Raw genomic sequence first — 17,273 nt, 5'->3', positions numbered from 1 at the left:
GAGCTCTCAGTGTTTATGCACTCCCTATTTCCCTGGGGGGGATCTGAATAGATGGAGGTGCTGAGCATTCAGCTAGGGAAGCAGAAAACCCACAACACTTGGTGTTGGAAAAACCAACTGTGGCAATTTTTTTACATTCTGGCTTTGATCAAATATTACAGTTTTGCTCCAAGCAATTTTGCTCCTAATCATTTAACTCGCATGTGGTGGCGAAAGGTACATTAATCGATCGTGTTTTAGATTCATTGACATTCAGCCCAAACATTCTGGCCTTGTAAGAACAGTCCAATTTCCCAATGCCTGCAGGCAGTTGCTAAGCTGTTGCTCTGTGCTTCAGAGGGGAAGTTTCTTTTTGTGGAAGAGAGAGAAAGTCCTAAATCAAGAGGATGGAGAGCAGGGGGAAAAAGTGAAAGAGGAGGGAAGGGGGAAGACAACAAGGTGAAAAGAGCTAAAAACCCTTTTTGGCCCTTGCTCGGCATTTCCATTCCAACATGGGAGAGGGAGCATCTGGCTGAAGGATGAAGGGAGAAATGGAACCAGGCAATCTTCTAATTGAGAGACAGGATGGTAGGAAAAACGGAACACTGGCTTTGGAACGAAACAGACTGAGATCTGAGACCTGGCCACTAATCTCCTGTGTCACTTTGGACAAATTTCCTCACGTCTCACTTTTCCTGGAGATAAAATGGGGATAAAATCCTGATTATTTGAAGGCTGCCCTATGGATTATAGGAAATGTACCTAATACAGGTGCTAGCACATTGCTTGACTTTCAGTAAAAGACAACTACTAGTACTCCTAAATTCCGGATATTGAACAGAAACAAGGATACAAAGGTAAATAGGACACACACTTGGCCCTCTACATGTCCAATATATAGTAACTGAGATGCAATGTCAGCTGGTTACTATAATAAGGCAGGACAATCATAAATCAATGTTTGATTACAACATCACAATTATTCCTGTCCTCCAAGTAGAAAGCAGGAGGTCATCTCAACTCTTCTCCATCTCTCTAACCCCCACATCTGACTGTTTACTGAGTCTTACCACATCCATTGCTAAAGTATTTCTCAAGCCAAAACCTCTTATTTCTATGTGTGTTCTTACTGCTGTTGCCTTAGTTCTGGGTCTAATTATCTCTATCCCAGGCTATCGTGGTTATTCCTAACTTATCTCCTCTAATCTTTCTTCACTTTAATTTGTTTTCCAAACAAGTTATCTTTTTGAAATAGCTCAAATTCTAACCAATGTTTGATTATCCTAAGTCATCTACTAAACAGGGTTTTATTGTTCCTCTTGGTAATCAGGATGGTCAACATTTGGGTTCTAAACATCCCCTTGTATCAGTTGTTCTTGAGTGGCAATAATTTTGCTCCCTAAGAGAGTTTCAATTGTTGTAACTTGGAAGGGGGGTACGCTACTGATATTTAGGGAGTAGAGGCCAAGGTAGCTGCTTGATATCCTGCAATGCACAGGACCACCACCCACAACACAGTCATCCAGCCCGTAAGGTCAACAGTGCCAAACTGAGAAAATGTTTACAACTGCGGTAATCAGAGCGAGGCTGGAAACAGAAAGCCTAAGCCCTCGCTCACTATTGCTAGTGAATAGACGGAGGCTGGGAAAAAGCAGGATGGATGACTGTAGGAAAAGCAGATAGGTTCAACAAAGAGTGTGCCCTTCTTTTATATAATTGGCTGCACAGTAGGAAATGAGAATGACTGGTACAGGAACTGGCTGTACTGGACAGCTGGGCCCAGAATAGCCTTCAGGAGAACACGGGCGCAACGCCAATGGGAGGTAGACAGGTTGAGGAAGGAGAAGGAGGTTGCGTTTTCTCTAGGGCACCTCCACATTTCTTTCTGTTAAGAAAGTACATGCGGTAAACAGGATAATCATCTCTCCCAGAGGTAGGAACAGACATTTGCAATAAGTAAATGCAAAAGTACATAAGCCCATTTCTGGAACTGCACATTTTTAGCATCAAGCTATAAGATCAAGTTAATTCAAGGAACAGAAATTCGACAGTAAAAATGATGATAATATTAACAATTATGATAGTGATTTAGATTAATATATCACCTTTAACCTGAAGAGTTTGATGAAATAAAGGAATCTGAATTAAGTTTCTATAGTGATATGAAAAATTGTGTGATAAAACTTTGAGTGATGCTATTTTCAGATAAAATAAAACTACCTAAAGCTCCAGATACAAGGAAGTGGAAAGTTTTTTTTCTTTTTTTCCCAATAAGCCACCAAATGTGAGATAATTTGAAAGGAGAATTTAATGATAAGATTTATGCAATGAAGATACCGAGAAGGTCAAACACACACCTTTGCTGTATGTGAATGAGCAGAGCTGAATTTTTTAGGCTGCTGTGGTTGATTTGTACTTGCATTAGGACCTCTATGAGGTGACATGCATAATTAATCACTAATATTATTATTAATATCTCTTAATATAGAAGATGCATCATTGTGTATCTAAATTGCACCCTGCCTCAGATGTTACCTAATTAAAAAACTGAGACCAACAGTCACAGAGAAATATTAATGGCATGCAATTTAGTTTTAATCTAGTTCACAAAGAGATCTCAAAAATAATTGTATGTTTTGCCATGAGACATACCTGTTATGCAAAAACCATTTCAGGACCAATTTCTTTGCTTCTCAGATCAAATGAACGTCTATTCCATATTAACTTGATCTCAGGTTGTCAGTAAGACCATTAGAGAACATTCAGCTTTGGAGACTGAGAAGGAAAAGTAAAGACACAGTGTAAATTACAGGGTGAAATGCAGAATTTATTTTTAACCTCATGGAGGATTGGACTTTAATGAGACACCACTTTAGGTCTGAAATGGAAGGTTTGCAGCAATAAAAAAAAAAAAGAAAGAGAAAAGTTGAATGTGCTTACTAACCCAATCTTGTTTTTACAAGATGTTTTCTACATGACTATAGTTTACATTTGGGTAACACTGAGCAGTTTCTATGTGGAGCACCTATATATGGGTTATTTCACTTGATAAGTTCACTGCAACCTAGCCATCAGGCAGGGCAGAAGTTGCCATCCCCATTTTACAGATTAGGGAACAAATCATTTAGAAAAGACACGTGATTTCCTTAAACTCAGACAGTAAAATCCCCTGTCCCTATAGCTATCTAAAATATGATTTCTTTTCCCCTAGGTAACTTTTATAGTCACTTCTAAACTTGCTAGGTTCTATTTTTAAATAATATGCTTAAAAAGCATTTTATATAAGCAAAGTATTATGTGGTTTATATATTATTTCTGAATCTGTGGTCTCACTTGATCCTCACTGCAGTCCTCCTAGAAAAGTACTGTTACCTCTAATTTAAAGAAAACGTTGAAGCTCAAAATCTTTAAGGGATTTGCCCATGATTACAGGGCTGAAACCCAAGTCCATGTGTTTTGGGCCCATATTCAATATAAGGGTCTATTATTCTTAGTCTGAAAAGTAGCTGAATGTCAGTGGATACCAGATTCCTAGGACCATCTGACTTTCAATAAGACACTTGGAACTCCAGCGACTTTAAACAACCAGAGAGATGAATTTGTCACATAGACATTCCAGGTTCTGCCAGAAGAAGGACTTCATTTTGGTTAGGCTCCTTGTCCTTAAACCTTAGGATGAGGGCAACTACTGACTGCTTCGGATAGTCCTGTGGAAAAGCTGACCGATCTGATTCTACCATCCACATGGAGAGAAATACAAATAAAGCAAACATGCAAAAACAAACGTCCAGTAAACCTCTTTTTCTGAGAGATTGGAGCATAGGGGAGGCTATAAAGAAGTCATTTATCATTTTAAAGGTGGCTGTGTCCCTTTAAATGCAATCCGTAATGACTTATGATTCCAGCGACCCTTCTTGATTACTGCCTGTTGCCATTCATTATCACCATGGAAACACACTGTTGCCAGCTGTGTGCTTGGTGGTGGGGTGGAGGCGGAGCTGTGACTGGGGACAAGAGGCTAGTACATGTGGGACTCTGGATTTGCAGGAGGTTTTTTTTAACTTTTATTTTTTTAAGAGGAGAGAAATTGTGGGGACATGGCTCCTTCCATCCCACATCAAGCCCCTAGGTGGGGTGTAATCCAGAGGGGGACACCAGAGCAGATGGTCTCAGCGCCCCTGTGTCTCTCTGGGAAGAAGATGAGATGAGATCGGATGATAATCCACCAGGCGGCAGAAGGCAGGAGGAAGGGGCAGACTGCGTGCCAATGTCATTAACGCGATTTCTCACAGAGACTGCGAGCCAGTCTTCTCAGCTGCCTCGTTCCTAAGCCTTGAGCGTACTACATCTCTGAGAGTGATCTGCAGATCACTCTGTACGGGTGTACCTTCCGCCTCCTCCATATGGGACTCAGTCTTGATTTCATCCCCGTCCTCCTGCTCATTTGGTTGTCTGTCCCTCTCCTCACTGATTCTTGCATATGGCCATTAGCCTGTCACACCTGTCTGCTTCCTCCCACCTCCCCTTTCCTATCTAAAGAATGATCCTAGCAAGAGAGACGAGGAAGGGGAGGAGACAGAATCTACCCCAACCTCCTCCTGGTATGGGCAAGAACACTGACATCCAAAGTGGTTGCAGGAGCTCCATAAAGCCGCTCAGAGGTCTCTGGGCAGACTCGGTGTATGCAGGTCTCCAAATTCCCAGGCCGGGGCTTCTCTCACACACAGTGTTGCTCTTACATATTTTCTCCTTGCTTCTTGGGCTAACTCTCTGCCACACAGAAGTGTAGTCAAACCTCAGCTCTATAGGCCAATTATTATTTAGTGCAGACAGAGTAATCCTGGCTTTCACAGAGTGCTTCTCTCTGTATAACTTGGTTTGCTCCAGGACATTAGAGGACTCTTTCTCAGGAGACACTCAAGAGGGAGGGGGCAGGGCCAGGATGGCTGAGTCATCTTTCTACTTTATTTAAAGTGAGCATGAAAGTCCCAGGACAGGGAAGGGCTCAAAATGGGTTCTAAAAAAATGCTAGAAAAATCAGAACTCCATCATCACTCGGCATTGCTGAATTCTGCTTGGGCTGCAGGCTCCTGGGGAAAGGAGAGATACCATCTCTGGGTTGCTGCAAAAATGTTGCACACAAACATTATTTGGTTAGCGAAGGGAAATTTTTTACATACAACATTACATTTGACTTCCAAGATATCCGGAGAATGCCCACCACAGATGTCCAGTGTTAAGACAGAGGCAGGCGAGTAAAGTAAAAAGTGGCACAGAACTTGGAGACTGTTGGTCTGGGCAGCTCTGCAGCTGAGCTCGCAATGAAGTTGTGATTAAACCCCGTCCCCTCCTCGTCTGCTGTATCTTTGTGATATCAGGTTGTGGGCCGTGGTTATCCCTAGAAGACCTTTACTAGCTTCAGCCTAATAGTAATAACAATAGCAGAGGCAGAAACTGTTACCTTTTATTTAGGCCTACTGTGTACCTAGGGATTTTGCAAGCATCACTATCCCATTGATGCTTATAACTTCTCACATAGGTAGGTGTTGTTATCCCAAGTTAGAAATTAGGAGATGAACTAAGAGAGATTAAGGAATTTGTCTCGAGTTATTACACGCTAAACAGCAGAGCTAGGATTTGTGCCCAGGTCTATAAAGGCCAACACTACTTTTCCAAGTGACCACATCTTTGAACTCTATGATTTTGCTATCCTGACTCCTTAGAAGTCACATATCCGTTTATACAATGGGTATTCAACGAGTGCCCCATATATGCCAAATTATTTCCTTGCAACATTTTTATTTCAAATTTATGCAAAGGAATGAATGCTTTTACTACCTCTTTTGAAGGTAATTCTCTCTCTTGATGGTATTTTTGACATTAATATAGATGTTACAGCTTTCATTTGATTAGTATATCTTTCCCTGTCCTTTTATTTGTAACCTACTGTGTGTTTATACTTAAAGCATGTTTCTTGTAGATAGTATAGAGTTGGGTCTTGCTATTTTATCAATTTTTGACAATCTCTACCTCTCAATGATTCCCTATGATTATTTTTCATGATTTTGTCTTGTCTCTTTTGCTGGCTAATTATATGAGGCTTTTGCTGTGTTATTTTAATGGTTGTTTTAGGGTTTACACTATAACTTATACATAGTTTACCTTCAAATGACATTATGCCACTTCATGAATAGTACAAGTATAACCTTACAATAGTATGCTTTCATTTCTCTTTCTGGACCTTTGTTCTTTTTTTTTCTCATATTTTACTTCTTCTTATATCATAAACCCAAAAATAGATAATTATTTTACTTCAAATGGTCAATGATTTTTTTTTTTAAATATGAAGACTTTTTTAGAGCAGTTATAGGTTCACAGCAAAGATGAGAGGAAGAAACTATAGGAAACCTTCTAAGGAGCTAGGGATATAGTCACAAACAGAAAAGACAAAAACCCCTCTCCTTCTGCAGTTCACAGTCTGTTTTATGTATGTCAGGGAGAGTAATCAGATAAATATGCACGTGACATTATGGAGATCAATGCTCTGAAGCACACACATAGGATGGTGGGATAAAGGTAGTGCAGGTGGCTTCCCTGAGCAGGTGACGTCTAGGCTGAGACCTGAAACATGAGAATGAATCAGCCATTCAAAGAACTCGGGGAGAAGGATGTCAGGAAGGGAAGAACAAGGACAGAGTCCTGAGGAGGGAGAGAGCCGGGCGTGCTTGAGGAAGGGCAAGTAGAGTGGAGACAAGGGGAAAGAGGTCTGAGGGAGGGAGAGGAGGACGGCGAGCGGTGATCTCATCGGGAGGGCACACAGCAGCCCGGTGAGCGGACCTTGGAGGTGTTGCCAAGTCATGGGGCTCCACTTCAAGAGGGAGGAATCATCAAAGAATTTAAACATATACAACCAAGATGCATATATGTGAATATATAATCTCCGGACTCTAAAGGTGAAATAATTTTAATTCCTCTTACAGTTACCCAACTCTACTCTGCAGAAGTCTCATGAACCACATCTTGTCTGGTTCCTTCACTTCTCAGCCACTTCCAGGTATTAGGACACTCTAGATATTATATTTAATTCTTAGTCCCAGCGACTTTAATAGTAACCTCAAGCTCTCTAAGATTTTCATCTTCTCACCTCCCTAGTCCAGACTAGACCTATCCAAGATTCTATGCAGAAGTCGGTGAAGCTTTTCTGTAAAGGGACAAATAGTAAATATTTTAGGCTCTGTAGGCCATATGTGTTCGCTCACAACCATTCAACTCTGCAGTTACAGTGTGAAAGCAGCCACAGACAATACATAAACGAATGAGTGTGGCTCTCTTCCAATAATACTTTATTTATACACACTGAAATTTGAATTTCACATAGTTTTCAGATGTCGTGAAATTTTATTCTTATTTTTATTTTTTCTAACATGGCTTATAAGTCAAATGGAAACAGGCGGGCTTTGGTCCACAGGCCATAGTTTTCAGATGCTCGCTTTGCTGATTTGGAGTTACAGGAGGTATATGGGATATGCAGCCCACTTTTAAAACAATTTACCACTATTCTATTTTTATAGTCTCCTGTCTGCTGGGCAGGGTCAAGGGAAACAGAAGTGGTCGATATGCCAGCCCATTGTCAGGTTGCTGTGTTCTTGCTTTTGGATGGCACCACTCATCAGGCTAACACCGAATGGGAGTAGCAGAAACTGTCGATATCCATCCATATGTCCTCAGCCCATATATTTTACATGTAAGTTGGCTGAAATCCAACTGCCAGTACCTATATCGCTTTGCTTGAGGTATTTTTTTGGCAGGCAGAACCTACTCTTCCTATGCATTAGTAGATTGGAAGTGTTGGGGAATTAATATTCATCAAGAGCAGCCCTCAAGCAGTCTTCAAGCAATAACTGACAGGAGGGGGTTGATAAAACCCCCTGCTCAGTCTCTGGATAACCCTGAGGCACGTGTTCCTATTGGCCCAGCAGGATTTAGCTACAGTTGTCCTCGGTGGTAACTTGCATGTGTAACTTCCTCACCCCCTTACAGATGTTTTGTCTGTCACCAAACTAATAGACTGCTTGAACTTGAATCATCACCTCAAGGTCTGGCTCTAGGGGAACCCAAACCAGGATAATGGGCATTCAGACCTCCTGTGCCAGCCAGTGTCCAATGCAGGCCCCCCGCCCCTTTGGGACACACAGTGGGAGCTTTGGAGATCTCCATGGGGTCTATCTCTGAATGGTTAGAAGTAAATGTCTTCAAATATCTGCAATTTATCACAGAGAGGAAGGATTTGATTGAAACTCATGTGCTTCTAGAGGACAAAATTAGGATCATCAAATAAGCATTACGGAAGATATACTCAGGTAAAGGGGAGAGATTTCATAGTCATAGTTATCATGAATTAACTTGGTCTACCCCATGAGTCAGTGAGTTCCTAATCAAAGGATATATCCACATCAAATTGGGAGGACAGCTTCTTGATAGGGATGTTAAAGATTACCCAGTCAACTGACAGAGGTTAAACTGGCATATGCTTTAAGGTTCCATCGCACTCTTGCATTCTTTTATCTTGGAACTAAATACAGAAATCCAGAAGCTTTGGGAAAAGCAAATAAGACCAAAGGTCAAGAGCTGATGTATCACAGAAAAGAAACTTTATGCATATTATGACAACAGAGTTTAGGAAATTGTTCTTATCTAAAACCTCATAACTCGTTTCACAAGGTAGTTCCCCAAGGATCCTGAAATGGTTGGTGCGGAGAACAGTAACTCAGTGCATTAAGATGCCTCTTCATACCTGAAGAGAAATTTATCCAGAGTTGGACAACCATATTCTTCTGCAGGAAGAATTACAGCACCATTATCTCGCCTTCCAGGGTCTCTTTCTCTCCTTCTTCTCAGAGAAAACTGTGGGCAAAAAGTAAAATAAGTAAAGTGTCTTATTGTTCTCAAAATCAGGCCAATACTTATTGGGGTAGTTCTCTGGTTGTCACCACCAACTGCAAACCCTGTACATGTTATAAATCTTAGCACCCCACGCACTGCAGAGAACCGTGTGACTTGGGCACTTGGTTAGCAGGTCTTTCCCATTCCCTAGAATATGGGATTTTAAAATTTTATTTGGAAACTGGCGAGGGCGCTGTAGAGTAAAAGTTGACCAGGAAGTACCAGGAAAAGAATATTTGGAAGCTGTGATGATGAGTCTTACTTTGGACCTAATGAACTTGAGTGGCTCTTAGTAATCTAAGGGAAGACAAATGATCCCAAAGTTAAAAAGAGGGGTCTGATAGAAAACATTCAGTCAGGGAGCCACCATCCATAGATCATCCTGGGAGCTAGTGAGACAACTTGGAGCGAATGTGCAGTAACATGAATAGCAGAGGTCAGTGATATAACCCAATGGAACACCAACTTGTAAGAAACAGGAAAGCTTAGGGAAGCATAACAGAGACTTAAATAGAGAAAAATAGTCACATATGAAATGGAAATCCAGGTAAGTACATAGCCATGAATGCCAAAGGAAAATAACGTATCAAGACCTAAATATGCCAAAATGTAAAATTCAATTGGCTCCTAATAATAGCTGACATTTCCTGACTATGGGATCTTTTGCTAAGCTCTCTACATGCATTCTGGAATCTTCACCACTGTCCTGTAACATTGTGTCTATAATTCTACTTACAGACAGGAACTGAAGGCTATAGAAGAGTTTTTGGTTCAAGGTCGCACAGCTGGTCAGGGACAGAACTCAGATTCAAACACAGGTCTGCCTGACTTGAGAATATATGATGCTGGGCAATCTGTATCCCATCTCCCTTGTGAAGAGTGTTTGGAGAGTGTTCAGAAGAGGCAGGGAGAAGGCCATGATTAGAGCAAGGGCTCAATGGTCCCCCTGAGACAGGCTGATAAAGGAAAGACAGAGGCTGAATGGTTAATAGAGAATAAGTGTAGGTCAAATTATTTTTTAAAGGATATATGCAACCTGAGTATGTTTACAGTAGAAGGGAAAGGATCCTAAAAAGAAAAGATTAAGTATAAAAAGAAAAGGTATTATTGATTGATTACCTTAAGGGTAAGGTAACCCCCTTAAGGGGTTCAGATTCACAGGAGGTTGTACATGCTCGTAAATCTGAGTTTTCTCGACCAGAAAATATGGACAATAAATCCACCACTTATAGGAGAGTTGTGAAGATCAAATTAAATAATGTCCTGGGAGCACTTTGTAAACTGTTAATTATCATACTTATTATTGGTTTGTTATCCTTAAAAGGATATCCAGAGGAAATGGATTGGTTAGTTAAGACCACAAAGTAGCTGGAAGATAACTATTCATGTGGATGACTAAGTTCTCTAAGCTGCAGTTGACAAGAGATAAATGGAGAGTGAGGGGATCTTAAATCACAGAAGCTGTGTTTCTTGGGAAACTAAGTGGAGTTGCATTCTTTCTGCCTTTGCCTATTTTCTGACAGGAGACAAATACAATTCAGGGAAGTTCCAGCTGAGGACAGAAGGGGCAGTATCAGCTTCCATGCGCACACTAACAGGAAGAAAGGTTGGATTAAGTGTGCTGGTAAATGTTTAACAAGGGACTTTCCAGGTTATGTAACATTTCCTGATGTCCTGGGAAAACTACCTTCCTCATGCCAACTTCAATCTACCAGTGCAAGTGGAGTTAGGAGAGGTGTACGGAATCAGCCTAGTAGGCCAGCATGAGGAGCCTCCAGCACTTGCTGCGAAGGAAACTTGTGAAAGTGACTCTTTTGACTCCCATTTTCAGAGATGGAAACAGGCTTAGCAGAATGGAATATCTTACCTAATCTTATGTACCTAGGCCAGGAGGGAGAAAGGTGGTTAGGAAATGCAGTTGCACATGCAAAACACTATGTGACATACTTGGTTTCTTCTCTTGATTCAAGTGTTGAGGTTCCAAATGCCATGTTCATTCTGTAGATGTTACAACAACGATTAGGCACCTCTGATTATTTCTACTCCCCTTCCTAGGAGACATAACCAGAGGCTTCTGTTTCTAATTCTGTTGACGTCTAAGAGTATCTAAAGGATTTATAAAACACTTCTTCCCGGACCAGGCTTTGGAATTAAGGCAGAGTTCAAAATACATCAAGTTGATATTAATAAAATGGTTTGTGCTGCAAGGAACTAACCTTTCTAGTGCTGAATCCCAGGGTTAGACAGACTTACACGTCTAGTGACAGACTATGTTAGGCCAAGACAGGCCTTTCTTCACTGAAACTAGGGCATTGAAAACTGAGAGGAGCATGCCCCTTCTGAAAGCTGTTCATTTACAAGCAGAAGAGAGAAGGTTGCTTATGTCTGCGTTTCCAAACTCAACAGATAGGTTACTCCATGTCCCCTTGCATGATAATCAAACACTTCCCTCTCAAACACTTCCAAAAACTATTAAGAAGAAGGAAATTCATTCTAGGAGACCAGTATTACTGTGACACCAAAACTAGACAAAAACACCACAAAAAAAGAAAATGAGACCTCTCTCCCGTATGAAAATAGATGCAAAACCCTCAACAAAAAGCTAGTGATTGAATGCCATAGTATATATAAGGGATATACACTATAGACAAGTGGGATTAGTCCCAGGAATGTAAAGTTAGTTCAACATATGAAAAGCAATCTGTTTAATACTCATAGTACTAGATTAATTGGGGAAAAAATTTCCATATAATCATCTCAAACGATACAGAAAAAAACTATGACAAAATCCAATATCTTTTCCTGGTAATAACACTGAACAAACTAAGGGAGGAAAAATGACCTTCAGAATGCAAATGGAGATTCCTTCACATGGAAGGAAACATTAGGAATGGGGAAAAAGTCTCTTCCCCCACCCCCAAAAAATGTGAATTTTGTCAATTGCCTTAATTTTCTGATTACCTGCTTGGAAAGAACCATTTGACTGACATGGAAGTTGTTATGGCTAGAAGAAATAGAGGGAAAATTTCTGAAGCAGACCCAGGTAGACTGCATGGCATAACACAATTACATGAGTGGTGGCTTTAATTTTGAATTGCTGTTTATTAGCTATATGATCTTCAGGATCCTAAGCTTTGTGAGTTCAGTGTCTTCATCTATAAATGATTACAGTAATTCTTACTTCCCAAGGTTGTTACAGAAGCAGGGTCCACAAGCGTGAAGCGTCTGGCATGGTGTCAGGCTCAGATAAGGGACCTCCAAAGATAATTTTACTAGTATTCATAGTTGTGGGGAGCAGGGCAGTAGGATGGGAGGGGAAGTCAAGTTAGTCAAGAGGACACTCACCTAAGATGTAGATCTGGATACATGCTAGGGAAATTAAATCACTATCTTGAAAAGATACTTGCATCTCACGTTCATTGCAACATTGTTCACAATAGCCAAGAGAAGGAAACAATCAAATGTCAACTGAGGGATGAATGGATAAAGAAAATATGAGATATATAATGGAATATTATTCAACCATAAAAAAGAAGGAAGTCCTGCCATTTGGGACAACACTGATGAAACTAAAGGGCATGATACTAAGTGAAATAAGTCAGGAATAGAAAAACAAATACTATATAGTCTCACTTATAGATAGACACTAACAATGCCAAACTCATAGAAACAGAGAACAGAATGGTGGCTGCTGGGGGATAGGGCATAGGGGAAATAGGGAGATGCTGGTGAAAAGGTAAAAACTTCCAGTTATAAGACAGGTTCTGGGCATCTAATGTGCAGCACAGAGGCTATAGTGAACAATACTGTATAGTATACTGGAATGTTGCTAAGAGAGTAGATATTAAATGTTCTCACCACCACAAAAAAATAGTGTAATATGTGAGGCAAAGGATGTGTTAATTAACTTTATCATGATGTTCATTTAGCAATATATATACATGTATCAAGTCATCACATTGTACACCTTACACTTATACAATGGCATTCCAATTATATCTTAATAAAGCTGGGAAAGAAAGGAAAAATGGAGTGTGACAGCACTCAGAAGAGAAGAAAGAACCAGAAGCTCTCAGTTTATTCCATGACAGCTTGTGCAATCCTGGGCATCATGAATCTGATGCTGGGGGCTATCACCTCACTCATCTGTAAAATGGAACAGGTGAGTTACATGAACCTTGGGATCTCTTTTAACTTTAAAATTCAGTGACTCTACAAAGTGGAGATGGCACAAAGAGGAGATGAGAGAATTCCACCTGCAACCTTTTGAGTATAATTGTAGACCTTGTTTGAATGCAAGCTCCAATTTATTTCTACCAAAGGTAACAAGAGGAAAGAACACCGACATATCAGCACACCCCTTCTTGGCTCTAAAAGGCTTCCAGATTGCGTCTAATTTTAAACCACTTTCTGGAGGCCAAAGAGGTGCCTGTGGACAGCTTGACGATAAATCTTTCAGCACACATAACTCGTCTCCTCATCTCAGTGTGAGGAACGTGAGCACTTCAAGCTTCCTCCTCCAGAGTTGTCAATCTGGCGCCTGTCACCAGCATCTGATTCATTATAAAAATATTTAATTCTTCCAAGATGAACTGGCAGAACATCCAAAGAGAGGGAATAAATGGCACAGGGGAGATGGAAAAGGCTGTTTATAGGGAGGGCTTTTGCTTGGCTCAGTATACAACAAACAATTTTAGAGGGAAACCAAATCCAGCGGTTTTCTTTATCATCAATATAACCAGCACCATTTTGGCCAATTTCAGCAGGATCTATTAATAACCCATTAACTGTTCTTGCCTCACCATTGTCTAAAATTGTCTCCTGTGGGTATCCTTATCTCCACTAATCTTTGGTAGCCCCACACATTCAAAGTCACAGTTAAGGAGCTGGTTGTCTTACAGACCTGTTCCACTTTCAAGATTTCAAACTTAGGAGGCCCTTTTACTAATCACAGCCTTAAAAACCTCCATAGCTTCCCACACCTATAGGATAATGTTCAAAGCCCTTACCTTCAAACATCAATTGTCATTTGTCTTCAACCTATTTTCCCTGCATCAAGACATTTCCATCACTCTGAACTAATCATGACTCCTGGCTTTATGTTCACCTTGCTCTGGAATGTTCTTTCTTAATAGCTCTACTTTGGAGTTTCTTGCCCTTATGACTAATAACATTTGGGGCCAGAGAAGTCTCTGCTGTGGGAGCTGTTCACGCACTGCACCATGTTTTGCAGCATTGCTAGTACACGCCGAGTCACAATAAACGAAAACGTCCCCTGGAGGGTAAAAATGCCTGTTTGAGGGCCACTGCTCTACCTGACACACTTCTCATCAGCCTTCACTCTCTAGTTCAAATGTTACCTATTCTGTAGAGCCTTTCTACCCTCTTCAGGGAAACGAACTCATTTCCTCCCCCAACTTTACTGTAACTTTGGTAGGCATGCTATGCTACAGTTGTTTCTATAGCACTTGTCTCCTCAACTAGATTGAGCTTCTCTAAGGCAGGCACCTTGTCTTATCCATCACTGTATTCTCATCTAGCATAGTATCTGGAACTAGAACTATAGTTAGTGATCAAAATCTGATAGTTTATCTGATATTTATATCAGTCCTGTGAGAGAAAGAGGAAATACTTTGAGCAAATACTATTTTTTTTAATTAGGTAGATTATTTTTCCACTGAGAAAATGCACTTCCCATTGCAAGTGACAGTCATGTAGCTTAAGTGGCCTGGGAAAAACAAGACATGTTCATATGCTTAGTGTAAAAAACAAAATTCAGATTTGGATTCCAGGTGTAGTTGGACCCAGGTAAACAGATCCTTGGCAGAAACAGTGCATAATTACTACAGATTAGGTGTCCAGAAACATGAGTATAGGAGATAAAGAAATTTCAGTATATTAGCCCAAAACACAGAATCAGGCAGGTTTTGAGGGTGGGAGAAAATGACATGGATTTCATTCAAGCTTGCCTTAATATCTGTTCTCCTAACACTTCTGTTAGTAGAGAAAATGGTGTATTTGAGATAAGAACTCAGGTAATGAGTGTGGATCCCTATTATTTCTATTCTATCTCATACAATTATACTCAAGGCTCATTGACTTTCACATCCTATGTAAAATTTGATATTTTCCAGGTCAAAGGAACCTAGAGCTGTGTAATTTTACAGTCTTAGCTATATCCATTCCCAAGAATGACTTAATTTAGTCAATAATTCTGCTATTCATTGATCCCTGTCACTCAGACTTAATGTCTGGGTTCAATGCCTTGAACTACTCTGTGCCAGTGATGAGTCATTTATTTTTGTTTGACTGACTGATAAGGCCAGAAATTTTTAATTTATATCCTCTAAGCTTTTTTTTTTACCCTCTGAGGGAAAGTCTAGATATAGACTGCACAACAGAGTTGAAACCAGACCTCTTGATGCATGAATAATGAGTTTCCTTTATCTATATGGCATAAATTAAAACATGGTAAACTTCACAGCAAGGGAATACCGTAGATGGGTCAGGTAGGTGAATTCCCTAGGACACAGATCAGATGAGGGTTTTCCAGGTATCTAAAAAGAATTGTAATTTGGAGATACCATACAAGGCAGCTCTTTCTTAGAACAAGACTTTCCAAAAAGCCATGATACATATCCCTGAGCTGAGATAACCATATAAAGTAGAAATACCCGGGTTAGGAGTGTGATAACTTGGAAATTATCTACCTTAGCAGGACATGAGTCAAGTCACAGAATCACAGAATATCAGAGGTAGAAGAGATTTTAACCATAAATTGCAAGCTTTTTATTTGTGATGGTGTGAATATTGGTCTAGAGAGACAACATGTCTGGGCTGAAACTAGAGTGGCAGAATCAGGATTAGAACCAAGAACAAAGATGTCTTGACACTGCGCTTGCATAGCAGGATTTCCTTTGATTCTCAAAATGTTCCTGCTATAGACTATTACTTTCATTATTTCGATTTTAGAACCATACCATCTGTATCCGAAACGACTAAACCAGCATCCTTTAGTAAATATCAGGGTTGAAATTATGGTGCTCGAATGGGTCTCCCTGCTTTCCAGTACTGTCTATGAAATAAGAGCTGACGATTAAAGGGGTCTCCCTGCTCGAGGACTGGTCATCACCACCTCTGCTTAGTGAGCTCTTCCTCAGAACACACCCCATGTACCAGAGCGGGCTGGCGTGAAAGCAGACGCCTGCAAGGGCTCAGGCAGGTGTGCTCTGAAGGAGGAGCCTGCAGGGAGGCGGGGGAAGATCAGATAACAAGGGTACAGCGTGAATTCAAATGTCCTCAGCTCTTTAGACACATCATCACATTTAATTATCACAATCATCCTTTGATTAGATTTTGTCTTGCTTTACAAATGAAGGAATTGAGGCTCAGAGAAACGGCGTGCTCAGTTCAAGTTCACTCGGTCATTAAGCGGAGATGAGAATCTGTGCCTCTGTGGCGCCCCATCCGCCCTCTCCCCATGCTTCATCTGGGCTGCTCCGCTGAGAGAAACAGAGCAGCAACAGACAAAACCTGATTGATTTTCCTACTAAAATTGAGATTAAACTCGGGTGGTTCCCGGGCCACCTGTTCAACATGTCATCTGCCTTGAGCCTCAGTATCCTTGACCACATGAAGCTGAAATCAAACCAAAGCCCTGTCCAGAGCACAAACCTCATCTTTCTTCTCTGGAATCAGTTTGTTTCTGCCAAAAGGAATGAAAGAGATTTCTCATCTCTATCCCAGTCAGGTACTAGGGGCTTGCCCTCTCTCATTTTCCAGAAATAGAAGTCTACTAATGGCTTCTTGATTTTTTTAAGTTACATATTTTACTGGAGTTTTAGGGAAGGTATGGGGAATATTCTTTTTTTTATCTAAAAATAAGAGTTGGATAATTGCTGAATTACAGCATTTATAGTGTGTTTAGGAGAAGAAATGGTCTAGGAATGAACTAAATCTGGGTCCAATTACTGGAGCTGCTTTTCACTAGTTCTGTAACTACAGGCAGAATCTTCAACCATTCTGAGCTTTCCTCTGTCTTCTCATCTCAAAAAAGAAAAGGGTAATAGTGACTTAATCATTGATTAATAATAATAATACATACACCCAATAATAACAAGATGGAATGTTGTCTTGAAGATTAAATGATATATAATAGTTGTATATTTAGTACTGACTCATGGTATGCCTTCAAAAAATAAATATATATGTTATGTGTAAGTATGTAAATACATGTTTATATATAAGACATATAAATCATCTGTAAAGAGGGTAATATTCTCTACTGAGATTGCAGAAATGATCAAATGAGATATATAGGAAAGCACCTAGTATAATGCTATTGGGGGGTT

The 17,273-nt window shown here is 40.3% G+C and overlaps 1 long non-coding RNA gene across 2 annotated transcripts in view; it reads right to left on the bottom strand.

Moving 5' to 3' along the window:
• Positions 1 to 2,643: 2,643 nt before the first annotated feature.
• Positions 2,644 to 17,273, bottom strand: part of LOC118973122 (uncharacterized) — a 95,432-nt gene continuing 80,802 nt past the window's right edge. For both annotated transcript variants that reach the window (XR_012126534.1, XR_005062351.2), the window contains one exon: positions 2,644 to 2,754. This is a non-coding gene — a long non-coding RNA (uncharacterized lncRNA). The remainder of the gene's footprint in view (positions 2,755 to 17,273) is intronic.

The sequence above is a fragment of the Manis javanica genome, chromosome 2 (genome assembly GCF_040802235.1).
Source record: "Manis javanica isolate MJ-LG chromosome 2, MJ_LKY, whole genome shotgun sequence".
In the NCBI taxonomy this organism is placed as follows: Eukaryota; Metazoa; Chordata; class Mammalia; order Pholidota; family Manidae; genus Manis; species Manis javanica.
Note: the sequence above shows the minus strand (reverse complement) of the source record. Positions and strands in the feature narration are given on the sequence as shown.